The sequence below is a fragment of the Myotis nattereri genome, assembly GCF_964212035.1.
Source record: "Myotis nattereri genome assembly, chromosome: 3".
Classification (NCBI taxonomy): Eukaryota; Metazoa; Chordata; class Mammalia; order Chiroptera; family Vespertilionidae; genus Myotis; species Myotis nattereri.
The window spans coordinates 22970665-22987952 of record NC_138077.1 but is presented as its reverse complement, the minus strand read 5'-3'; the positions used below and the strand labels follow the sequence as shown (position 1 = coordinate 22987952).

Sequence of the window (17288 nt, the reverse complement as noted above, 5' to 3'; positions counted from 1 at the left end):
AAGGCATGGAGGATTTAAAACTTTCTGGCCTCTCGGAGCTTACATTCTAGTGCAGCCGTGGGCAAACTATACGGCCCGCGGGCCGTTTGAAATGAATAAAACTAAAAAAAAAAAAAAGGACCGTACCCTTTTATGTAATGATGTTTACTTTGAATTTATATTAGTTCACACAAACACTCCATCCATGCTTTTGTTCCGGCCCTCCGGTCCCGTTTAAGAACCCATTGTGGCCCTCGAGTCAAAAAGTTTGCCCACCCCTGTTCTAGTGGATAGCTCTTTCACCAGCCAATTCTGCGATCACCCTTGTTATAGCACTTTGGAATTTTCCAAATGCTTTTAAAGACATTATCTCAAGTGCCCAAGAAGAAATAAACAGGCTCTTGAGTGCTGGACTTTCAGACTTAATTATAGCTCCATAAGCCATGGGTGTTAGCCCATTATAAACACCTTTACTTCAGTTAATTTCAATGTGTCTGTGTCTGGGGTTTCATTGTCCTAGTCCCTTTGTCTTAAACTATGAACAGAGGTGGTCTGGAAGTAAGACATCATAGCGAATTCACAGGGGGTGCCATGGGGCATTTAAAATTTTTGTGAGAAACAGAAACTTGACATTTGTTGGACATTGTACAAACTACTAGCTTGACATAGTTCACATATTTTAATATTATATTGTGCTACATTCCTTTAGATGATGTCATCTTTGAAAAGCTAGGTTTTAAAAAGTTTTTATGAGGACTTGGCCCAGAAGTTCAGTTGGCTAGAGCATCATCTGGATATGCTCAGGTTGTGGGTTCACTTCCCTGTCAGGTCATATACTAGAACAAGCATATCAAACTCGTGGCCCATGGGCCACCTGCGGCCCACAATGACTATTTTTGTAGCCCAGTCAATATAATGGTGTGGGAAGAGCTCAGGAGATTTATCTCAGTGCAGTGGCAGATGCAATGGCGTGAGCGCACTCCGCCTATACAAGCTTCCTCGGCACACCGGGAAGTGGCAACGCCCGCCTGAGTAAGCCCCCTAGAGCCCCTACATAGTACCCTAACTTTCCTACCATTGGTTGCCCTAAGGATGTTGTAAACTTCTGATTGGTCTGGAATGTTACATATGTCGCTGTACTTAAACAATAAAGTTCAGACTGCGTCTTGAACCTGTCTCCGGAGTCGGGCATGCTTCGTTAGGACTCCGTCGGCCTCACCCCCGCGGGACCCCCTGCCTCATTCTGGCGCCATGAACAGGGACCCCGGCAAGCATTGGGACGGAAGGTGAGAAAAATCCCGTGTGAATTCCTGCCCATAACATCAAACCCTGCACCACCAGTGATGAGCCGTAGACCACCATCACCATCACCTCCAGTAGAGGAAATGGAGGACCTGGACATAGAGGACAACCAGCCCAGAGGCGGAGACAACCAAGACATCGGCGAGCCCACAACATTACCTGGGGAGACATCAAGAATCTACAGGACCAAGCTGCACGCATGGCACTAGAAGGCAATCCGTCAGAAGGGACATTATTCCTATTAATGTGTGCCATCATAACAGCGAACTCTCAGGCGCGAGCACAACATGTATGGGCAGCCATACCTCATCCAGGGTTGCTCATGCCTGTCAGCGCCAACAGCCTACAATTCCCCCCATCCAAGTGTCTAACTGCTCTGTGGGCTTACCCTGTGATGGAGCGGAACTGGTCTCATTGCCATAGAACAGGACTGTATGGGTTGAGAGCAGTAGCCCTAACCTCATTAAATGGACTCTAGATAATGGGACTGCCCCGAGACAAGGGTGGATATACCTAGCACCTCATGCAATAATACCCGAGTGAAACGCGTTGAATTTAGTTTCTTAAGTGATGCCCTCAGCCGTCTAACTTCCTGGTTAAACCCAGCCAACCTCCTCATTTGGGGAGTCATGATAGTAGAATTTGTCATAGGAATAGTATTATTTTGCTGTTTATACAACATGTTCAATAAGCTAAGTGCCCAGCAAGCCATGATCATACACGTCTAGCAGGCGCTAATAAGAAAAGAAGGGGGAGATGTGGGAAGAGCTCAGGAGATTTATCTCAGTGCAGTGGCAGATGCAATGGCGTGAGCGCACGCCGCCTATACAAGCTTCCTCGGCACACCGGGAAGTGGCAACGCCCGCCTGAGTAAGCCCCCTAGAGCCCCTACATAGTACCCTAACTTTCCTACCATTGGTTGCCCTAAGGATGTTGTAAACTTCTGATTGGTCTGGAATGTTATATATGTCGCTGTACTTAAACAATAAACTTCAGACTGCGTCTTGAACCTGTCTCCGGAGTCAGGCATGCTTCGTTAGGACTCCGTCGGCCCCGCGGGACCCCCTGCCTCATAATGGTATGTAAGAAACATTTTATTTTATTTTTTAAAAATATATATTTTATTGATTTTTTACAGAGTGGAAGGGAGAGAGATAGAGTGTTAGAAACATCAATGAGAGAGAAACATTGATCAGCTGCCTCCTGCACACCCCCTATTGGGGATGTGCCTGCAACCAAGGTACATGCCCTTGACCGGAATTGAACCTGGGACCTTTCAGTCTGCAGGCCAATGCTCTATCCACTGAGCCAAACCCGTCAGGGCTGTAAGAAACATTTTAATAAAAATTCCATAACTTAATTTTTACAATATCCTGTTATACGTAATCCTATCTAATAATAGACAAACATGGTAATTGACTGTACCTTTGCTACACTTCCCGTTGGCTAATCAGCGTGATATGCAAATTAACTACAAACAAAGATGGCGGCTAATTTGCATATACTGGCTGGGAGCGAAGACTGAAGACACCGTAAAGGAAAGTCAAGCAACGGAGCTGAGGTAGTGGAGATGGGTGGGGGAGAAGCGGCAGAGAAGGGCGGGGTAGCAGCGGCAGAGATGGGTGGGAGAGAAGCAGCAGAGATGGGCTGGGTAGCAGCGGCAGAGAAGGGTGGGGTAGCAGCGGCAGAGAAGGGTGGGGTAGCAGCGGCAGAGACGGGTGGGAGAGAAGCAGCAGAGATGGGCTGGGTAGCAGTGGTAGAGAAGGGCGGGGTAGGAGCAGCAGAGAAGGGAGCAAAGCCCTATTCTTGCAGGAATCTTCCTGCAAAGGGCTTCTAGTCTATACTAATAAAAGGGTAATATGCTAATTAGACCAGACGTCTTCCAGACAACCTTCTGGACATCCTTTCTGACAAAGCCGGGTGGGGCAAAGCCACCCGCCCCACGATCCCAGGCGCCAGTTCCTGGCCAGAGGGAGGGAAGTCCAGGTCCTGGGTGCCTGCAGCCGGCCAGAGGAGGGAATCCTGGGTCCCGGGTGTGGGGCCAAGGCAGAGGTGGTTAGGGGTGATCAGGCCAGCAGGGGAGCAGTTAGGGGTGATTAGGCAGGCAGGCAGAGGTGGTTAGGGGCGATCAGGCAGGCAGGCAGAGGGGTTAAGGGCAATCAGGCAGGCAGGCAGGTGAGCAGTTAGGAGCCAGCAGTTCCGGATTGAGAGAAGCAGTTGGACATCCCCCTGAGGGGTCCTGGATTGGAGAGAGTACAGGCCAGGCTGAGGGACCCCCTGCCCTGTGCATGAATTTCATGCACCGGGGCTCTAGTTATTAATAACGAACTACAATGTTCACTAATGACTGATTACTATAATTGTGTTGCATTCATTTCTCTTACGTGCCTTACGTGCAGGTGCACTATTTCTCTCCACTAATACTAGTAGCGAATATTTTAGCAGCTGATTGCCATGTCATTAGTTTTGGGCTGACCTGTGAGCAACAGGAAATATTTCGCTTTTGGAGAACAAGAAAAATAGGTTTATTTGCATTTGCTTATTAATTTGTGCAGTTTTTCAGTGTCTGGTAAGTTAATGTTCAAGAAAAAATATTAATTTTTATTAAAATGTTCTATTATTTTATGTTAACAATTACTCATTTATTTCAGCCCTTTGTACTCAGCCTATCTCTACAGAAATAAACCTATGTTTCTATGAAAATTGAAGCTTTTGTCTTTTTGTGACCCATATAAACTTAAACCTTGTTTATTTGGCCCATGTTAGCCTTTGAGTTTGACATATTTGTACTAGAATCAACCAATGAATGCTTGGTGTTTTCTCTTTCCCTCTCTAAAATCAATTTTTTAAAACGTTGATATGATGAAAAGGAAGTACCTGTGGAAATCAATTTGGAACAGGAAACGCTGGTGGCAGAGTTCAGTCTGTTTCCAAAGTCTGAGAAGTTGAGCTGTGCTAGACCAGCACACATCCGTTAGTGTGATTATTGAAGAATGATATAAATTTTTTTCCTTTTGACTTATGTGTATTATTTTCTATATGGCTACTGAGTACTTAGAACATAAATACTTAAGTTTGTTTGGACCTCCCTACGTAATAAACAGAACTATTTGGTGTTTTCTTGGCCCTACGGGGCACAGTGAAAATATTGCCAAGGCACTTACAGTTTGGGGACCCTGTCTAACCCCACAACCTTTCTCATTTTCAAATTTATTTTTTAAAATTTAAAGTTGTATTATGAATTAATTTTCTCTAAAAGGTATGATTTTTCTTTTTAGTGTTTATCTTCTTTCCAGCCAGCTCTTACTAGTCCTCTAACAGAGTTGCATTATTCCCTTATGAATGATGGGGAACGGTGCATAGCAATTAAACGACTTAACTAGTAAGAGCATATAGGTCCCAAGGTCTTCATACTCCCCATCCGGGCTGCCTCTAGGCCATATGGCATCTTTGTTCAACTAGGAACAGGTGCCTTTTTCAAGATACTTCATTAATGGGAAAAACTGCTTAATAAGTATACAAATCAATAAGATGTTTGATATGACGGGGGCCCTCTTAGGTATTGCACACTTGTCCATGGCAGCCCCACTCCCAAGCCTGAGACCTTTTCACTAACAGGAGTGTATGAGTGCCAAACTCCATCCACAAACTCATGTGCAAAAAATGTAGTTTTATTTTTCTGCAAATAAACTTAATATAAATTAAGTTTACTCCCATTCCATGGGGAGTGACAGCCCCTTTCCTCAGAGAGAAAATGTCACGGTGTAGTTAGTTGGCTGTATTTTGGAAATGCTTTATAGTTTCAACTGCTATATTTCCCTCACGGGGTGGAGCCAACGATGCTGAGCATCGCACAGTGTGGGCGCAGGTGGGTACAATGAAGAATCGTCTTGTCCTAAATGCCAACAGCACCCTTCTCCCTTGAGAAGCACTCTCTCCAGAGCACAGTTTTCCTCCAGGGAAGTAAAAATCCAAAGCAAATTTGAGTTCACCGAGGGAATTTCCCAATGTTAAATTCTCCGTTTTGGTGCCTGCTATAGAGGTGAGATCCAGGAGTCTTGTTCACACCAAACTGTGAACAAGCAGTGGGCTTTCCCAGTTGTGTCAACTTTTACAGCTCATTTTCTCTAAGGATGTCTATATTCATGGCTGGGAGTTTATTCTGCATACATTCTAACTGGGTCATATTTTATTTGGAAAAAGATCAGACAATGTCGCCTTCAGGGGTGTTGGTAACAAGAAATATGCCTATGTGGAAAGATGCTCTCGGCGGCCTCTGGGGGCAGAAGCTGAGGCCTCAGTCCCTGGGTTGGAGTCCTGAGGTTCAGGTGGCAGAGAGGGAGTTGGTAGGAGAGAAGCCACAGAATGTTCTGTTCTGGTGATGGGAGGCCAGAGAGGATGGAGATGCTAGGAAATCCTGGGAAGGAAGTGAGGACCCACAGTAGGGACAGGGCTGAGCCAAAGATTCTATTATTGTTGATAACATGGGCAAAAGTTTTGGCCTTTTCTACATTTCTTAAATGTAAATCTTTGAGGCTTGGCTACTTTGGAGCATATCATAATCTTTTTAAAATAAAGATAGAAAAGTGTTCACTTCCATTTAGCGCTAGTTTCCATTTCAAAAGTGTCTACCAAGATTTTTACAAACGTCATCCCAAATAATCTTCTCAATAACCCCATGAGGGAGGCATCATCTCCATCTTGCAGGTGAGGGCACAGAGATGGAGCAATTTGGTCACCAGGTTCCTTTAGTTGGCAACTGGTAGAACAGGGATTTGGATCCAGGTATGACCACGTCAAAGCCATTTTTGTCTCACTACACCCAGAGTAAGCTGCTATAATGGAAAAGGATTCGATGGTGCAAAATTACATATACCTGAAATTGTCAGGCTGTCCAAATTTTGACATAGATTGTTGGGTTTAATTACATAAGGTTTTTGAATCTTCCTGATAAACAAACAACAAAATGTTCTTTAATTAATAAAATCAAGGCTAGTACTCTAAAGGCAAAGAATTTGAGTGACAATGTAAAATACAAATATGTTACACTAACTTTTCATTAAGCAACAAAACTCAAACTTTCCACAGAGCCCATACTGGAGCCATGTGTGGTTGATGAAAGTCCACAGCTAAAACCTGGTTAATTTTTAAAATTCATTTTTAAACTGGGGTATGACTTATAAATGGGTAAATCCACTAATCTTAAGAATACAGCTCAATACATTTTTACAGATGAATAAACTTAGGCCAGCGCCACCCATTTGAAGTTATTAAGCATTTCCAAAATCCCCCGGAAAATCCCCTCGCGCTCCCTCCCAGTCGGTCTCTTTCAAAGGTGACCAGTATTCTGAGACTTGCTTCTTATGCTTAAATTATGCCTGCAAAATTAATTCATGTTGTTGTATTTAGCGGTAGTTTACTCTTTTTTGTTTCTGTGTAGTACTTTATTGTATGAGTTTACCACAAGTAATTTGCCCATCTACTATTGATAGATTTTTGGATGATTTCTTTCTTTTTTGCTTTTAAATCCAAAGCTCTATGACCATTCTTGTGCATGTCTTGATTAGTTTTTAAAGTCAATCTAACATTCAGCTATTTTAAAATCTTTATTGTCAGTGAGGTTCGAAAACCTTTTTTTCTGCAGACAATTTCAGAAGGAGAATTTTCATATTGAGTCAACACTTTGATGTTTGTGACTGTCTCTATTTCTTTTGTGTATGGAATAGAAGAAATACTTTGTTGCTTCTTTAAGAAAATGAGTAATTTTAGAATCATAGAGCCTAAAACAAGTTGAATAGTAGAAAGCATTCTTTAAGAAATACTGTTGAGGTCATCTACCTCAGGAACTGTTTGATGTGACTGTCTAAAGCATTATTTTAAGAGTTATTTTTAAGTCTCTGATAAGATTTGGAAAGAATTCAAACTGTGGGTGGATGTCCCACTGAGAAGGCAATCATTTGAGAAGTCTGTCTAGGGAACGAGAAAATTATTTTGGAAAACACCAAGAACTTTGAATGCCTTCATCCCTTTGTCATTATGCTTAGATGCTTTTACTGTTTGAAATGGTAGGGGGAAAATCTGCTTCCATTTTAGAAGAGTTGTTCTTAATTTCAAGGGCATGCAAGTTTTAATACAATCTGGGGCTTATATTTTAAGGTGACAAAACAAAGGGGCAACAGGGAAAAAATAATGAGTGGCTGCAAGCTTTACCTGCTTTCCTTCTAATTCATTTCTCCTTTGGATCTGGAAACCCCCTGGGGACACAGCCTCGATCCAGGCTCATACTGCTGAACGGCGCTGGCAGCCTGTTGGGGGAAACTGAGGCAGTCAGGCCTGAGGTTGCTGGTTGGCAGGAAAATGCTGTGGCCTGCTGTGAGTTCTTAATAATAAAAGCTAAAGTGTGCTATGTGCTAGGCACACTGATTCAAACAGTTCCATTACTATGACACAGAGGTAAACCCAGGCTTTAAAGAGTTAAATAATTTGTCTAAGGACATACTATTAGGAAGTAGAAGAGTTGGGATTGGAAACCAGGCTGTCTGGCTATAGAATCTGTGCTCTAAATTAATACCCCAGTATCACCCTGCTGCCCCACTGAGCACAGACTAAATGTCTCCTCTCCCTCCCATTGAGGGTGAGGTTTTACTTAGAGCTGGAGTAAAAAATAAACACCAGTGAGAGGCACACAAGAAATAAAGATGAAAGAAATGGGATAGGTAAGATGATAAGAATTAATAATCATCAGAATAAAAACAAACATTGAGTTTCCGTGTGACAGGCATTGCTCCAAGTGTTTTGTGTTTTAATTACCTTAATCCCCCCAAACAATTATGTCCATTTGACAAGAGAGGAAGTTAAGTTCAGAGAAGAGACCTTGCTCAAGGTCAAACCTCCTGGAGTCAGACCAAGAGCCTGCTCTTACCCCTGGGCTGTCTGTACAGCCAGGGGCACCTGGAGGGGTGGGGACCAAGAGGCACTGAAGGGGGCTTGATCTCAGCTATTCAGCTCCAGGTGGTTGTCCTGCAGAAATTCATGCCCGCTGGTAATATGGAATTTCACATGGCAACTCCCAATATTTTAGTTAGCAATTACTTAAAAACAAAATACCGGAGCAGGCCAAACAAAACCAGCTCCTGGGCTGAATCTGGTCCATGGCTTTGAGCCTGTGATCCAGTTACTGAGAGTGTGTTTTCATGGCCTGGAAGGACACCTGAACCCAGTAACAGCCACGATGGGCTTCTGAGTGTAATTCAAAACCGTGTTGATGGAGAACCCTGTGTTGTGAGAGTTGGGAGGTGCACCGACTCCTAGCAGAAGCTTTTGTGAGCGGACACCAGGCACTACCTCATCGCTGGCTGTCCATATCTTAAAATATCAGGTCCAATAGGCAGTAGTTTCACTTTTGCAGGATATTTAGATGACAAACTATTGTTTTCATCTGATCAGCAGAAGTGTAGCACAAGTTTATCCGGTTCTTCGTATTACATTACCTTTCTAATTCTGTTCTGTCTTAAAGTAGATCTGAAATCATCTTGCCTGTGCTCTAAAATGCTTGCATCCCATTTTGTATTTGTTGAACACTGTCCTCCCTGTATAGCTTTGGAAATATTAGCCTCTAATGTATGCAATAAAGCCTGTTCATCCATATACAAACAATGTTAAACTCAATGTGACTGGATGCTTCCCAGATTGCTTATTCCCTCTTACTATTAGACACATGTTTACTTGCTACTCATTTTGTCACCAGTCAGCATGTACAGGAGAGCCATAGGTTTTAAACAAAAAGTTACTAGGCAACGTTTTTAGAATTTCATTTCTTTTCCTTCACTGTTTCCCCTTCAAACCTTTATATTTATCCTGGGTAGGTTCTTAGGAAAATTAAGTGTCATATTAGTTTCTTAAGGTTGTCATAACAGCACCACAAACTGGGTGGCTTTAACAGCAGAAACTTATTCTCTCACATTTCTGGAGGTTAGAAGTTAAGCTGTGGCCCTAACCAGTTTGGCTCCGTGGATAGAGCATCGGCCTGGGGACTGAAGGGTTCCAGGTTCGATTCCGGTCCAGGGCACGTACCTTGGTTGCAGGCACATCCCCAGGAGGGGGTGTACAGGAGGCAGCTGATCGATGTTTAAAACTCTCTATCCCTCTCCCTTCCTCTCTGTAAAAAATCAATAAAATATATTAAAAGAAAAAAGAAAAAAAGAAGTCAAGCTGTGGGCAGGGCCACGCTCCTGCTGAAGGCTCCAGGGAAGAATTCATCCTTGCCTCTTCCTAGCCGACAAGCTTCGGTGTTCATTGGCTTGTCCCTCTATCTCTCCAGTCTCTGCCTCTGTTATCAGTCATCAAGTGGCTTTCTCCCCTGTATGTCTGAATCCAAATCTCCCTCTTATGAAGACACTAGTCCCTGGATTTGGGGCCACTCTAATCCAGTATGATCTCATCTTAACTAGATTACGTCTGTAAGATCCTTTCAAATATGGTCACATTCCCAGGTTCCTGGGAGGCATGGGACTGCATTATTCAACGCAGTGCATACATCTTTTAGTAACTTATTACAGGCTCGGTGCACAAATTTGTGCATGGGTGGGGTGCCTCGGCCTGGCTGGCAATCAAGGCTTACCAGGAGGGAAGAGCCATGGGGCGGGGGCAGGGGCTGTGGAGGTTAGCCGGCAGGGGGTGGGGAGGTGCTGTGGGAAGTTGGCTTTGGGAGTGCACTGACCACCAAGGGGCAGCTCATGCATTGAGCGTCTGTCCCCTGGTGGTCAGTGCATGTCATAGCGACTGGTCGACCAGTCGTTCCTGTCGTTCGTTCATAATGGCTGCTTAAGCTTTTATATATATAGATACACAAATAATAATAGGGACACTATTAAAAGCTGTTTCTATACGTTAATGTAACAGACCTGGTAAATAATTGTTTACAGTCTTTGTTTGACAAACCATGCATATAAGTTTAAGTGAAATCAGCAAAAAGGAATTAGGTGTATGATTTTGGGATTAATCTTAAAAGAATTTTTGTTTTTTATTATTTTGCATTTAGTACTGTTTGAAAGACTTCAATAAAAATTTAAATTTTTCTTCAATTAAAAAAATGTAAATAAAATGTGGATTATGTCCTCAAAAAAAAAAAAAAAAAAAAAGAACAGGGACAGAACAAAACCTTCTAAATGAATCATCATATAAGTCAGCAATCAGATGTCAAGCTAGAAAGTGTGTTAACTTTACAGAATTTCATTACTTTACAGTATGCACTTTGGATATTAACCTCATTCCTTGTAACTTCAGGAATTCCTACCTTTTCCACTCTCATTCTCTCCTTTGCCCTATTTTCTTCACTGACTTGTTGAAATTTCCTTTATTTGATCATATTCTATGAATATGTGTTTATAAAACACTCGATACGTTTCTGGAACAAAGATTGGTAGAAATAAGTAAACCAATAAAATATCACTGTTAATTTGACGTTAGTGTTGAGATGTTGGCCTCCATTTGAGACCAAACTCATTATGAGATGTTTCCTAACATGATAAAATGCCAGCGTGGATCTCAGAGTGATGTCTCTAATTGCCTGGACCTTTTTACATGAGGTATCTGCATGAGTTATAACTCCTTTGTGAAGATAAAAAGGCTGCAGCAAGAATCGCACCAGTGCTGCGAGGGCTGTCAGACCGGAGGGCATCTCACATGAGATTAATGATGTCTGCCTTAATATAAGAAAAGATTTAGCATGGCCAAGATTACGGATTCCACAGAAACCTGCCAGCACTCATTTATTTGGAATAAATATTATTTTTAATTAAAGTCCTAAGGTGGGTTATTCCTGAGCTAATGAGATCTACAGTGATTTCCTTTAGGAATTAATTTTCTTTCTTAATTCTGTCATTTTGACGATTACAGCTCATTCAATCTCACTCATGGCAGTCAGCTCTATAGGACATGCCGATTCCGAGCTAAAGGCGCTAAATAGCCCTGTATTTGTTTTTATACCATGCTCTCATTTTTCTAATTATATCTATCATTTAACCCAAACATTTTTATAGATTTGTCTGTCCAACTTATCTGCATTTGGTGAGTTGGTTTTATAAAATAAGATCACTGACAAGAGTGTAATTTTAATTCTAAGTGAAATGACAGGAAATGTAAAATCCAGAAATTATAGCTTTACTGTTTTTAAGTTTTTAAAAAAACTGATTCTGGTTCTTTGCTAGGCACTATGCTGAGTGTTTTATGCACATCAACTCTAATCCACAAAGGACCTCTGCAAGAGCAGGATTCCTGTTCCTGTTTACTAGGTCATGGAACAGAGGTCAGGAGGTCAACTCTATAGCTCATATTAACAGCATGTCATGCAGCCTCCCTACCAGCGGTGGCAATCACCCAGTTTTCAGCAGAACTCCAATAAACATCAGTTTATGAGTATGTGGTTTAAACAGGTTTCCAGTGACTCAATAGGATTGGTGTTCTGGTCACTATTGCTGTGCAATATAGCACCCAAAACTTTGTGGTCTAAAAGAACCACTTGAGCCCTAGTCAGTTTGCCTCAGTGGATAGAGCATCAGTCCATGGACTGAAGGGACCTGGGTTCGAGTCCAGTAAAGGGCACGTACTTTGGTTCTAGGCTCAATCCCCGGCCTTGGTCCAGGCACGTGCCAGAGGCAACAAATTGATGTGTCTCTCTCACACTGATGTTTCTCTCTTTCTCTCCCTCCCTTGCACTCTCTCTAAAAATCAATGGAAAAATATCCTGGGGGTGAGGATTAATAATAATAATAAAAAGAACCATTTGATTATGCTCATAGGTTCACAGGGAAATGAAGATGGCGTATCTCTAAGGGCCTCAGCTTGGGAGACTGGCTGGAGGAGTCTTCACTCACAGGCTGGTTGTTAACTGGAACCTCAGTGGGGACTGTCAGCCAGAACACCAATGTGCAGACTCTCCACAGTGCCTTACAATTGGGCAGCCGCTGAGTTGTCATCTTACGTGGCAGCTTAGGGCTCCAGGGGTGGCTATCTCTGAATGAGCCTTGGAAGTTATGATGTGCCACTGGTGAATTCTGTTGGTTACAAGCAAGTCACTAAGAATATTCCAGATTCAAGGAAGGGGACATAGACCCCACTTCTCAATGAGAGAAGTATCAAAGAATTTGCAGACATGTTTTAAAGCCATCCCAATGGGTAACTTCATATTGCTACCTGTGGCTTATATGTTGGAGTTGGGGTTCTTATTTAGGCCCCTTGTTGGACCCTGCCCCTTCCTGCCAGCTCACTTGCTTTCCAGAAATGTAAGCATGCTCCAGGCAAATGTGCCTCTATTACTAGTGGGGGCGATTGCTCCTAATTTCTAGCTGATCTGTTCCCTTGACAAATTGGCCTTTTCAACCTTTTCTTCCAGAGCCAGAGAGAGCCAGAATCTGCCTGTCACTCACCTGAGATGCTTTCTCTTGGCTTTTCAGAAGCAAGAGCAGGCTGAAAAAATGCAAATGCATCGCTTCACTGACGTGAGATCATGCACTTGGTTAAATCAATCTTTAGTAAATGAAAATACTTGCTGACAGGAAGACCCTGCTGGTGGAGACAGAAATCATTGATCAAAGGCTGGTTGACAAATGTAGAATTAGAATGGAATTGAGCATTTTCCATGTGCTTACAATATAAGATCAACGAACAGTGGTTTTTTTAAAAACCTCTAACGGATGAAACATTGAATAAAGACATGGAAACTACTTAAATGAAAGAGAAGATGAGGCATTAGAGTTAAATTAATGACTTGTTGCCTCTTTTCCCCTGGACCCTTACCCCAAGACATCATACCTTTATGACTTAAAAACAAGCTGAGACATTCATGCCAGATCTCTCTAAGTTATATATAGTATTTAGGGTCAGAGAACCACTCTTAATTGATCAGTATGGGCCTGGAACAGAGAGCTGCGCAGCAATGGTGATTAGGATTCTGAGGATCTAAATGCCACTTACTCGGCCTGAAATGTGTGCACACAGCTATTGTTCCTGCTTAATATAACCTCATGCAAAGGTGCTGGTCTAGTAGCCGCTGGGAGCTGAGAGGGAATATGCCACCCAGCTTTCACCATTAATAGCTTTCAGAATTAACGAACATTTGAATGGGTAGATATGCTATATAGTTAGGTTTCTTCAGGATTTTGCTTTATTTTTTAAAGGAAACATTATCTTATGATTCATAATTATCAGGATGTTTTCTGTTACGATGAGCTGAAATACATTTTCCAATCTCTCTTGCAACAGGGGTTGGGGGGGGGGGGATAGACATTTGACTAAGTTCTAGTTAATGAGGTATAGACTTCCAAGTTCCCTTTAATATCTGAGTCTCCTTTTTAAAAAACACACACATATTTTTATTGATTTCAGGGAGGAAGGGAGAGCGATAGAAACATCAATGATGAGAGAGAATCATTGATTGGCTGCCTTCTGCATGCCCCACACTGGGGATTGAGCCAGAAACCGGGACATGTGCCCCGACCAGGAATCGAACCATGACCTCCTGGTTCATAGGTCAATGTTCAACCACCGAACTACACAGGCTGGGCAGGGTCTTCTTAAAAGGGAGTACACCCTTCATGCTGCCTGGAAGGCAGGCATATGGAAGGTGAGCGTCAGGGCTTCAGCCTCAGCAGCCTAAATGCCCCACGGGGTGGAAGCCACCTACTGAGAATGGCGGGACAGGAGCCTGGGTTCCGGATGTATGAACCCACCAGACCTGTCATTAAAGGACTTTTTCTTGAGAGAGAAATAAACATTTTTCTTATTTAAGCCACTGATCATTGCTGCTTTTGTCACTGTGTAGGAGAAACTAATTGGTGTACTTAATTAATCCCAATTGATACACTGCCCTGGAAGATAATTTTATCAGTGGCTGTCCTAGCAGTAAACAGATTACATACTCAAAAGGTTAATGAAGGCATTACATACAGGGCTGTGAGCAGGGCCAGGGGAACCAATCAGGGCTAGTAGCTACAGGAAACTGCCTCCAGATCTGAGGGGCAGAAGGAGGAGCTGCTACTACAACATGGTGAGAGCTGTGTTCCCGGGAGAGGGGCTGGCCTACCAGAGTTGTGGCCTTGGGAAAGCAGCCACAAGGGACATGTGGCCCCACGGGGGTACAGATAACCATTTTCTCTCCTTCCTTTGCTTTCCCACCAGCGCCTCCTATCAGCTGAACCTAACCAGAAGCAGAGGGCAAGGAAAACTGGGTGATGCCAACTTATAGGTCAGGCTCCTGGAACACTGCAGAGAGAGAGAGAAAAAAAGAGTGAAGAATGATTCTGAAGGGATGATGGAGAGAACTAGCTACATACAGTATGCTCTAATCATAAAACAACTTTTTAGTTTTTAAGTAATTTGAAGAGATTGGTAGAATTTTTTTAAATTAAGGTATTACAAATGTGTCCTTATTCCCCCTTTGCTCCCCCTCCCCTGTTTATGCCCTCACCCCACCCTGGTGTCTGTGTCCATTCGTTATGCTTATTTGCATGCATACAAGTCCTTTGGTTGATCTCTCCCTCTTTTCCCCACCCTCCCCTACCTTCCCTCTGAGGTTTGAGCATCTGATCGATGCTTCCCTGTCTCTGGATCTGTTGCATGAAATTATCTATTTGAAAGCTTACTTATGGTTGCTGGTATTGACTAGTTTATGTGCGAAAGGTACATATCCTGTAGCCCAGCACTTCCACTTTTAGGAATCTACTCAGCCATGAAAAAGAATAAAGCACCATTTGGAAAATTATCCAAGGCATATATTTAGGTAAAGAGTTAACGGCAGACCAACGTGTTCTCATGGTCTGAACAGAGAGCCATGTGTCACTATCTACAGAGATGTGGTTGTTTAAACAGGGAAAGGCTGGGAAGGACAGTGTCACCAGGCAAGAAGGACAACGCAGCCACAGAACAGGAGGGGCAGGCATTTCTTCATGTTTACAAACTGGTTACATATGAGAAATGTAACTTTCCTTCTGTGTTTTTAGTATTTTATAATGAAAACATTAAACCCAAATCACAAAAACATGGAAACCATCATGTAAAAAGCTGAATTCTTGATGTAACTTTTATTTTGTGTATTCTTTTATCAGGTTGCATGAATTTATTCAAGGTTAGCAAATGAGCAGATTTAATATGTTATACATGACCATTTGCTGTCATGTTTAAATTATATAATTTTGAGAAAATATATAAATGAATATTGAAAACAGGTTGAAGCAATGAGCAGAAAGAGCATTAATTTAGTAAAGTGGTGGTCATTTATATTTAATTTAAAAATTGCATATCTGAACTGGAATCCAATATTAAACCCACCTCACTGATATTTAAATTATATTGCCTTTTTTCACTCTATAAAAGTAAGAATACATTTCAAATCCATGCTGCCTTTGTTAGTAAAAGAACAGATTTTTGTCATAGGTTGTGGGAATTATAACACAGGTTTTTCAAAAAATAAGAGAAAAAGCACAATATTTATATTTTTTAAAGCACAACATTTTTATAACTCTTTCCAAGTGTTCTAAGGTCTCTGTAAATGCCTTTCAAAAGGATTTAGAAATTAATGAACAATGTCTCTTGGGAATTATAATGCACAGTTATTATAGCAAGATAAAAATCCTTAGAAAGTGGAAGGCTGAGTTAAGGACCTCAAATAGAAATCAAGTCTCTGGTATTTTCTAGGCTGTGGTGAATGCTAACCTATTTACCAATCACTTGTCACCTTCTCTTATTAATTATAAAGAAGGTGAATTAAAAGTCTCTGAGCACCTTTGCTGAAAACAGTCCACATGATCTTTGAAATGCAAGTATGGTTGTTGGAGAACAACTGTTAATATTAAAATGGTTTTCTCATTGAAGGTTCAAGTGTTTTTGATCCAACAACTATTAAGTAACATATGACTTTGGATGCCAATTATGCTGTATGGTAGGGTATAACATTTTTTAAAAATGAAATATTTCAAAATGGAGAAAATTATATTTATGAGAGATTATAATTTTGGAAGGCATTCTATTTTTACTTCATACACAGCTATTTGAAAAAATTTTTTTTCAAACTATTAATAAATAAGTTCTCATGAGTTATCTTCTCCAGGTCAATTAGACTTACTATAGTAGAAAGAGGAGAGAAGCCACATTGAGGCTAAATTATCCAGTTACAGAATTGCTTTAAAAAATCTACTCAATCTTTAATATAGTCATTCAATCTATTGTGCTGGTATTTGGAAAACATCTATCTCTCAAATATTTATGTTTTAAATTCTATTTTATGTTTATGACATAATTTTCGAGGAACATGCACAGGTAGATAGATGACTGTAGTTATGGATTTTGAAGACAGGGGATTTTAGCTGTTCAAAGATTACAGAGGGAGCCTGCAGTATACTAGGTTTTTTACTCTGTGGGATTTAAACCTGAGGACCATGTTGCAAGATACAAATATGAGAGGGTCAATTCAGTTCATCATTCTGAGAACTGCAGCAGGATCATTTTGCCATTCCTTTTCGAGACCTAAAAATAAAATGGGACACAGTTGAGTTTAAAGTGTTGTCTTATAGTATTGGTAGCCTTTATTCCTTGAAAACTGACCTGTAGCTTACATGGAGAGCAACCACAGGAGACAGTAGGGGGACCCTGAATGACCACATCCACATCATTTGAAGTTTTATTTATACAATAAAAAAATTAAACCAGAAAGAAAGTTTGGGCAAGGATAGGACAAGTAAGATTCTTGCTTACAGTCTAGCCTCCCATTAGTCCCTATGTACTCTGTACCCCTCCAAAGGCCTCTGTCAGCTCAGAGACATTTGGAGATATAAATCAGAGAAACCAAACTAATCCTATCTAATAAAAGACAAAAAGGGTAATTGACCGTACCTTTGCTACGCTTCCCATGGGCTAATAGGCACCATATGCAAATTACTTTGCATACTGCAGGCAGGACTGGCCAGCGCCAGACGCCATCCGGGCCCTGTGTGCGGCCCTGAGCAGCCAGGCTT

At 41.8% G+C, this 17288-nt stretch overlaps 1 protein-coding gene across 5 annotated transcripts in view; it reads right to left on the bottom strand.

The window, feature by feature from the left end:
• MLF1 (myeloid leukemia factor 1) overlaps nt 1–15551 on the bottom strand; it is a 44298-nt gene extending 28747 nt beyond the window's left edge. Inside the window, exons 1-3 of one of the 5 annotated variants that reach the window (XM_081086762.1) lie at nt 14363–15551; nt 12708–12843; nt 7492–7586 (exon numbers count right to left, since the gene is read on the bottom strand). The gene's annotated coding sequence lies outside the window, so the exon portion shown is untranslated. Of the gene's footprint in view, nt 1–7491; nt 7587–10576; nt 10688–12707; nt 12847–14362 lie in introns of those variants that run through there. The other 4 variants (XM_081086758.1, XM_081086761.1, XM_081086759.1 and 1 more) reach the window with 4 other exon arrangements.
• Nucleotides 15552–17288: the final 1737 nt, after the last annotated feature.